Source organism: Dreissena polymorpha, chromosome 8 (genome assembly GCF_020536995.1).
Source record: "Dreissena polymorpha isolate Duluth1 chromosome 8, UMN_Dpol_1.0, whole genome shotgun sequence".
Classification (NCBI taxonomy): domain Eukaryota; kingdom Metazoa; phylum Mollusca; class Bivalvia; order Myida; family Dreissenidae; genus Dreissena; species Dreissena polymorpha.
In genome coordinates this window covers 17212885-17223167 of record NC_068362.1, presented here as the reverse complement: position 1 = coordinate 17223167, position 10283 = coordinate 17212885, and positions in this window count along the sequence as shown.

Sequence of the window (10283 nt, the reverse complement as noted above, 5' to 3'; positions counted from 1 at the left end):
TAACAAGAGCACCGCCTTGCGGGTGCAGACCGCTCATCTATTTTGATTTTTTTTTTTTTTGGGGGGGGGGGGGGGGGATTCTCGACGGTATTTCAAAAATAAAATAATAAAAATAAATATTGGTGTATTTTAACCATTTTTTTGGGGGGGGGGGGGGGTTGGGGCGGGGTATAGTGTGAGGGTGTGGTGGTCATTTATTAGATGTTTAAAAAAAAAAATTTTGGCCGGGGGGGGGCATGGGGGATGGTTTGGGTGGAGTCTATTGTGGTATGTAAGGTAAGAGTTGTTTTGTCAAAGTATCAATCAAATCTAATCATAAATAAAGAAGTTATGGCAATTTTAGCAAAATTTAATAATTTGACCTTGACAGTCAAGGTCATTCAAAGGTCAAGGTAAAATTCAACTTGCCAGGTACAGTTCCCTCATGATAGCATGAAAGTATATTAAGTTTGAAAGCAATAGCCTTGATACTTTAGAAGTAAAGTGGACTTAAACACAAACTTTTACCATATCTTCAAAGTTACTAAGTCAAAAAGGGCCATAATTCTGTAAAAATGACAACCAGAGTTATGCAACTTGTCCTTTACTGTCCCCTTATGATAGTTTGTGAGTGTTCAAAAAGCAATATCTATGATACTTTAGGGGTAAAGTGGACCGAAACACAAAACTTAACCAAATTTTCAATTTTCTAAGTATAAAGGGCCCATAATTCCGTAAATGCCAGTCAGAATTACATAACTTTGCCTGCACAGTCCCCTTATGATAGTTAGTAAGTGTTGCAAGTATGAAAGCAATAGCTTTGATACCTAAGGAATAAAATGGACCTAAACACAAAACTTAACCAAAATTTTCAATTTTCTAAGTATAAAAAGGGCACATAATTCTGTCAAAATGCACGCCAGAGTTATCTAACTTTGCCTGCCCAGTCCCCTCATGGTAGTAAGTAAGTGTACCAAGTTTGAATGCAATAGCATTGATACTTTCTGAGAAAAGTGGACATAAACGCCATACTTAACCGTAGGCCGACGCCGACGCCAAGGTGATGACAATAGCTCATAATTTTTTTCAAAAAATAGATCAGCTAAAAATAAATCAGTGTTATTTTAATTTGTAAAATGAATAAGCATACCACTGCATAGACAGACATAAATTCATCTCACCTTTATGGTCGCACGTTGCCTGCACATTGAGGGAGTGGAATCCTTTCCGATTAACATAGGACGGTTCGTCATCACCTCCGGGAGAAATAATGCGTACATGGGTGCCATCTACACAACCGATGACTCCCGGAAAACCCCTAACAGCGAAAAAACCAGCCATAACGCGGCGTCGGTCAGCGTCTGTCAAGGGAAACTTGATCACAGTGTCTTTCAGTGCGAATAGACAGTCAGTCACGTTCGTCACCACCCGGGACACAGTAACAATGTCTACGCCGACGGTATCACCAATAATTTGGAGAAATGCCCCTGACGCCAGAAACTGCAATGTCAGAAGGATTTGTTGCCGTACGGTCAGAGCCTTCTTCCGTCGTGTCGGTCTTTGAAGCGACGGCTCCAACAGTCGTACAAGTCAGTAAATATTGTCGGAAGAAAACCTGTACCTCCGGCGCACCTCATCGACCGTCATGTCCGTCTCCTGTCGGTCAATTCGCCTGAATTGTCGAGGTCTGCGGTGTCTGACCAAGTAAATGTCAGCCATCTTTGTTGTGGTTAAACACGCTTACCATGGTAATGAAGGTGGGTAAAAATTAACCATGGTAAGTGCATGGTTAAACTTCGTTAAATCGTTTATACAACTGGATTAACTTAACTACGGTTCATTTTAACCATAGTAAAGTATTTACTATGGTTAAATCGTTTATACAATTGGCTGCTGTAAGTATTTAAAGTAATTTCATTTTTGGCGAATTTTTACAATTTTTGGCGCCATTTTATATAACGTCATTTATTACATCATCATGTACAACGTCATTTGACGTTTAAAAACATTTTCTTTGTTATTTAAATTGTGCAGTCAAAAGATGTAAAAATGTAGTTAACATATAAATTCCATTGTTTTGATAAAGGCATTATGCAAAAACGTCATTAAAGGATCAGAGAGTTCATATTTTTGTTTGATACATTACTGCTTGTTCAATATAATGCTGATATTATTTCTTTCATTATAGCATTTTATTCCTTCCTAGTGTATTTTCAAATATATGGATACATATTATGGTAAGTTTTGTTCATTTATATTTATTTATCCATTTATAATTATGATTAAGTAAGCAGTATATTTGTTAGCATAATAAGTATGAGATAATGTTTATTCTATTACGTCATACTACTTCTGAGACCACATGAGATGCGCGCCGAACCGTGACCACAATGTCAGTGCGCTTTCAGAATTCGTCGTGTATAGACGAATTCTATTGCTCTGCGAGTTAAGTGGAGTGTGACCGTGACAAAAATTTATTGAAAACAACGTTGTTGTTTTAATTATATCTGGTTTTTTTTTCATTATAATAAGAATAACGCGGTTGTTCTTGATTATTTTTTTGGCATTTATTGTTATATAATTTATTTATTTTTTAAATAAAGGTGAATGTAATAGCACATGGTTCAAGATGGCCGAATTAATGTTACTGAGTAAACAAAAATCCCCTGCCGGTGGCAGTGGCGATAAAGAGAACATTAATGTGCCTGTTCAGGTTGAAAAGTCTGCTACTGTTTCTAAACAGCCTATGAAAAAACCAGACAAACCTAAAAAAACTGACAAAGATCCAACAAAGGAGGTGCTCCTTATTTTGCATGAGTTAAACTCTAATGTTGTACAACAAGGTGAGAAATTAGAAAAGTTGAATGGTAGAGTTGACACTCTTTATGAATGGTATGACCACACACCAGATGTTCAGTTTGAGGGGGACTATCATGAAATTGACGAACATGAACAGCAGCCTGTTGACATGAATTGTAGTAACACTATTATAGATGGTGTTCAGTCAGAACGTGAACCTGGTAAAAATTCAAGGCAATGTTTCAAAGGTTTGTCCGACAAGTTTTTGTTCTCCAAAAAAGTTGACAATGAAGTCAATGAATATCTTGCTACGTTTATCAACACTTCGTTCCGAAGTGGTGTTTCAGAAGAATGTGTGACAGAAATTTGTAAGGATGTCCATAGGCCAGTAAATTGTGAGGCGTTGACAAAAACGAGGGTAAATCCAGGAATCTGGCGTCTTTTGAAACCTCAAACACAAACTGAAGATGCTAAAATGCAGTCTATTCAGAATATGTTGTGAAAGCGTGTATTTACATTGCAAAATTGTTAGACAAAGAAGGCCAAAATGTTGACGCTCAGTCGTTAAGAGTGGGGAACTAATGCTCTTGCTTTGCTTGGACAGTCAAACAAGTTAATAAATAACAAGAGAAAAGAGTCACACAGGAAAGATTTAGATCCAAAGTTCTATCCTTTGACTTCTCCAAGTTTACCATTCACTGATTTCCTGTATGGTAATGAAACGGATGTGAACAAAAATGTCAAGGACATACAGGATATGAGCAAGATTGGAAAAATTGGAAAGTTTTTTTCGTGGACGAGGATATCGAAATATGCCATATAGGTGAGGAATACGGGGCTTCCGAAAAGGTTTTCGGGGCCTTGGATATCCTGGTTTCCCTGGTTACATCAGGACTGAGGAAAGAATTCCAGTGTCTGCAAAAAACCAGAGGGAGGGGCAGAAGAAATAAGTCAGGTTAGTGATAAATTTGAAGCCGGTAGAATACAGTATTTTGAAAAAAAATTGGACTAAATTAACGAATGATCCAAATGTCATTGATATTATAAAAAGTTGTCATATACCTTTTATTGATAATAGGAGACCAACTAGATTAATTTGTAGAGAAACAAATTTCAATTCTACAGAGAGATCTGTAGTGGAACAAGAATTACAAAAATTGCAAGAACAAAAAGTTATTAAAGAGGTTTCTCATGTTCAAAATGAGTTTCTTTCTCCTATTTTTGTCGTTCCCCAAAAGACACCTGGGGAATATAGACTGATTTTAAACTTAAAAGAGTTAAATAAATATATTGAATATCACCATTTTAAAATGGACACCTTCGAGTCTGCTCTAAAAATGGTACGTCCAGGTTGTTTTATGGCATCTGTTGATCTCAAACATGCTTATTATTCTATTTATATAGCTGAGGAAGATCAAGTAAAACTTAGATTTACATTTTCTGGTCATGTTTATCAATATTGTGCATTACCAAATGGTATTTCTTTTGCCCCGAGAATTTTCACTAAACTTATGAAACCAGTTTTTGCTGCATTGCGAATGCGTGGTCATTCTAAATCTGGTTTTATTGATGATTCTTTACTTCTTGGTGATACATATTAAGAATGTAGACAAAATGTGGTTGACACAGTTTCGTTGATGACTGAACTAGGGTTCATAATCCATGAAACAAAATCGGTTCTAATTCCCACAACAAAAATTACCTTTTTAGGTAATGAAATTGATTCTGAGAAAATGGAAGTATCTTTGCCAGTATCTAAAGTACATACTTTAATCTCAGAGTGTTCAGTTTTGTTTTACAAATCAAAAGCGACAATTCAATCAGTTGCTAGACTTGTAGGTCTAATGGTTTCAAGTTTTTCCGCAGTAGAATATGGTCGTTTGTTTTACCGGAAAATTGAAATTGCTAAAATTCAAGCACTGAATAAAGCGAAAGGTGATTTTTCAAAATTAATGTGTTTATAACATGCAAAATGAAAGATGAATTGGAATGGTGGATTGATAATTTAAGTTATCAAAAAAAGCTTATTGATCATGGAAATCCTGATTTGTCAATAACCACAGATGCTTCAACACTAGGTTGGGCTGGAAAATGTGATGGCCAAGAAATTGGTGGCAGAAGGTCAGTTGTTGAAGCTACACATCACATTAATTATTTGGAATTATTAGCATCATCTTTAGCTGTCAAAGCATTTTGCAAAGAAAAACACCATTTGCATGTAAGAATTTGTTCAGACAACTCTTGTGCTGTATCATATATTCAAAACATGAGTGGTTGTAAATCACTAGATTGTAATGACTTGGTTCATGATTTGTTGATTTGGTGTATGAATAAGAATATTTGGCTATCAGCGACTCATATTCCTGGTGTTAGCAATATTGCTGACTTTGGTTCAAGGAATTTTAATGACAATATTGAATGGCAGTTGAAAAAGGAATTTTTTTCAAAAATTATTGACAAATGGGGATTACCACAGATTGATATGTTTGCATCTAGGGTAAATACCCAGTTGCCAATCTTTGTTTCATGGAAACCAGATGCAGACGCAAAATATGTAGATGCTTTTTCATGTGACTGGTCAAAATTATTGATGTACATATTTTGTCCTTTCAGTTTGATCGGACAGACTCTGGCGAAGCTCAGGAGGGACAAGGGCGAATGTATTATGATACTTCCACTGTGGCCAACTCAGAACTGGTGGAACAGTTTCTTGGAACTATTGATAGATATTCCGTTAGTGATTCCAGTCGAAAGGACTACACTGATGATAGCCAATACGGCCAAAGTACATCCTTTGGCAGGCAAACTCCAGTTAGTTGTTTCTCGATTATCAGGAAATCCTTTGAAGACAGACAAATTCCAAAACGTGCTGTTGACATCATGCTTGCTTCATGGAAACCTTCCACTAAAAAACAGTACTCGGTATACATTCGAAGATTGTTTTTGTTCTGTAGTAAAAGGAAGATTAATACACTTCAAGTTACTATGAATGATGTTTTAGATTTTCTTACACAATTATTTGACAGTGGTTTGTCATATGACACTATAAATATTGCACAAAGTGCCTTGTCATCATTAGGTTTTTTGTTAGACGGTTTTGTGGTTGGCCAACATCAGTTGATTAAAAGACTTCTCAATGGTGTTTTTAATTTAAGACCATCTAAGGCAAGGTATAAAGATGTTTGGGATGTGAATATAGTGTTGAAGTATTTAAAAAATTTACCTGATGTAAGGTTATTGACATTAAAAAATCTTACATTGAAATTAGAAATGTTGATTGCCCTGACACAAGCTAGCCGAGTTCATTCCTTAAAGTTATTGACACTTGAGGGCCTTAGGCAAGGTCATAATTCTATTGTGTTACAGAACGAGCGTGTGCGCATGCGCAAGAGTTCAGTCGGGAAAAATTCTGCGGACGTATTTTTGAAGTGTTTTGAATTGTTTTTTGTGAAATTATCGATAATTACGTGGTTTTATTAAGATTACTTATGTGTAGGAAGTGTTTTTCTAGGATTCAGTTGAGTGATTTGCAACGTTGAGTGTTGTTAGTGTGTGAATTTGATAAACATTGCTCAACCACGTGCGACATCATGGCCGCCAAAAACAATTGCAAGAAAGCAAGAAGGGAAAAACAACGCCAGAATATGTCTGATTCCGAGGAAATATGTGAGGATTGTAACAAAGAGGTATCGCCGGATGATAAGGCTCTGGTATGCAGCCTACGTGACAACTGGTTCCACATAAAATGTCAGCGGGTGAGTGTTGCAGATTATGACTTTCTAATCAAATCTGATGATAGTATTCAGTGGTTTTGCAAAAGCTGCAAAGGTGCGTCCCAAAAAGTATATAAAATGCTGACCTTAGTACACAAAAGGCAAGACCAACTGAAGAGCGAGATAAAAAATCTGTCCAAAAATGTCCAGGATTGTAATGGCAACATAACGGATTTGAAAGCAAACCTACACAGTGTCGTCTCGGGCACGGTGAAGAATATTTTGGATGAACGACACGAGGAAAGTGTTAGAGAACAATTTGATCTTCTTTAATTTTAAAGACAATGGCAACACCAGCAATGACAAAGAAACCTTGAAATCAATTCTTGAAAATGTCTTAGGATTAACAGATGCAAGTGGAGAGGTCGAATTAACCTCCATCACCAGATTAGGAAAATTTGATAATACATCCGAAAAGGTCAGACCGTTAAGGTTGTGCATTGAAAGTAGAGATATGAGAGGCAAGATCCTCAAAAACGCGTTTCACCTAAAGAACAATTTGGAGTTCAGTAAAGTTGGAATAGGAAAGGACCTAACCATTAAACAAAGAGAAGTGAATCGGGGACTAAGAAAAGAACTATCAAATAAAAGGAACTATGACCCAAGTAAGAACTGGGGAATAAGGAGGGAAAAAATTGTTGAGCTACCAATAGTTACCCACCCCGTGGCAGCGGGGGACGGGAAAGCCATCTAAAAGACTTATCCCTCAATACAGTTAATGTTATACAGTTTAACAGTTCTACACTTAATTGTTTTTCATTATCTTCTGATTTTTCGATATTATCTGAAAGTACAGATAGAAATTTGACATTAGTAACTGAACCATCTGACTCGAGTAGTGTTACAGACAGAACGAATGTAAACGTAAGTTCAAGACGTTCATTAGCGAACTCATTGACAATTAGCTTTACAAACATTGATAGTTTATCAAATAAGGTTGCAGAGTTGGAAGCATTTCTAGCGAATGAAAATCCAGACATTTTTGGGATATGTGAAGTTTTTCCCAAGTTTGCGCATGAGAAGCTGAGTGTAAATGACATTAAATTTTCCGGCTATGATGTGTTTTGTCCAAATACTGATGGAAGCAGAGGTGTTATGTTATTAGTTAAAAAAATATTTAAAGCTTCAAGAGTAGTGGCACTAGATTCAGTTGAATTTGCAGAACATGTCTGGTGTGATTTGAAATTAAAAGGGAAAGACAATATATTAATTGGAATGATTTACAGGAGTCCCAACTCTAATTGTGCCAACAATCTAAGACTGTTTGAATAAATCAACAAAGCCTGTAATTTGAAATATTTACATCATGTTATAATAGGAGATTTTAATTTTAAAGACATTAATTGGACAACTCTGGAGTGTAACTATGCCATTAACTCAGATGGTCATCAATTTTTGGATACAGTGTTGGACTGCTTTCTGCATCAGCATGTAAAGGAAAGTACGCGTTTTAGAGAGGGTCATAATCCCAGCTGTCTGGACCTTTTATTCACTACCGATGAAGCTACAGTACTGGATAACTCAGTTGTGGTGACATCTCCAATTGGTAAAAGTGATCATTCTGTTGTTTGCTGCAAACTGTGTTTATATACAGATGATCTTTCAGAACACCAAGAAAGGCGTCAATATTTCAAGGGCAACTATGAAAGTATAAGGGCTGATCTGTCTTCTGTGGACTGGGATTCATTATTTAGTAACAGCGATACAAACACTGCATGGACATCATTTAAAACTATTATGGAAGAGACAACAACCAAACATATACCAGTTAGGTCTAAAAGTAAAATTGAGAATATTCGTTGTGCACAGTCACCATTGTGGTTTGATAAAGACGCTAGATTAGCAATACAGAAGAAGAATAAGTATTGGAAAAAGTACAAATACTCGAGATCACCTATAGCTGATCAGAAATATGCAAGCAGCAGACAAGAGTGTGCGAAGATAGTAAAAAATAGTAAAAAAACGTACGAAAAGAAAGTAGCTTCGGAAGTTAAAAACAATAATAAGTCCTTCTGGAGGTATGTGAACTCAAAAAGGAAAACTAAAGACTCCATTGGTGCACTGATCAAGCCTGATGATTCGGAGGCAGAAACTAATGAAGATAAGGCCAATTTACTCAACAGTTTTTTCAGTAGTGTATTTGTGAAAGCAGAAATTGAGACGGGAGAACAAATAGAGGTCACAGATGACATTGAAATGTTAAATAACATATGTTTTAGTGAAATTGAAGTGAAAAAAGTGTTAAAGTTAATAAACCCAGAAAAGTCCCCAGGACCTGATTGTATTCATCCTAAAGTACTTAGTGAAGCTACAAATGAGTTGGTTAAACCATTAACATTGCTTTTTAACAAATCATTGAATGAAGGAGTTATTCCAGACGACTGGAGAAAGGCCATCGTGTCGCCTATATTCAAAAAAGGAAATAAAAAACACCCGTCAAACTACAGACCGGTTAGTTTAACATCAGTTGTATGCAAACTTTGTGATAAATTGAGTAGAGAAAGATTAACAGATCATATGGTTTCCAATAGACTGTTTGCAGATGCTCAATATGGTTTCATGTCAGGACGTTCCTGTGTTATTCAGCTTCTAGAAATTTTTGACGAATGGACAAATATGCAAGATTCTGGAGTGCCAATAGATATTATTTATCTTCATTTTGCCAAAGCGTTTGACCGTGTATCTCATGATTTGCTCCTGATTAAGCTGAAAAAATTGGGCATTGTGGGTAAACTTTTCAACTGGGTGAAAGACTTTTTACATAACAGGACACAGTGCGTAAGGGTTGGTTCATCTGTTTCTTCATGGGCTAATGTTGTGAGTGGAGTACCCCAAGGAAGTGTGCTAGGTCCAATTTTATTTCTATGCTTTATCAATGACTTGCCTGATGTTGTCTCTGGAATTGTTAAAATCTTTGCAGATGATACTAAATTATATTCACAAGTTATAAACAATGAAGATTGTGAAAAGCTTCAAGTTGATCTGGACAAACTTTGTGATTTGAGTGAAAAGTGGAAATTGTCATTTAATGCTGAAAAATGTAAGGTCATGCACATTGGAAGTAATGAAAAAGTGTACAGATACTCTATGAGAGAGAAGGATAGAAATTTTGTCTATGTTGAATCTGTGACTAATGAGAAAGATTTGGGGATTACTTTTGATAATAAGCTCACTTTTGATCAGCATATTTCTAACATCACATGTAAAGCACAAAGAACTCTAGGATTGATACGCAGAACATTTGAATATCTTGACAAGGATATGTTTAACCATTTATATAAATCGCTTGTTCGACCTACATTGGAATATGGATCTAGTATATGGTCTCCACATTTGAAAAAACACATTAAGAAAATAGAAGATATACAACGAAGAGCTACCAAACTTGTGCCAAACTTGTATCATATTCCTTACACTCAGAGGATGAAAGAAATTGGTCTTGTAACCCTGGAGTATAGACGTGATAGAGCAGATATGATTCAGTTGTTCAAATCCATGCACAATATGGACAGTCTGAAATGGGACAAACTGTTTTCACTTTCACAAAATGATTTGCGAGGTCATTCTTTGAAACTCCAAACAACAAAGTGCAAGAAGAACATCAGATTGAATTCTTTCTCAATTAGAACTATTTCATTTTGGAACAGTCTGAGTGAAGAAAATATTTCTTCAAACAATGTGAATCTTTTTAAAACCCGACTGAACAAAGAAAATTGGAATGCTAAAAAATTT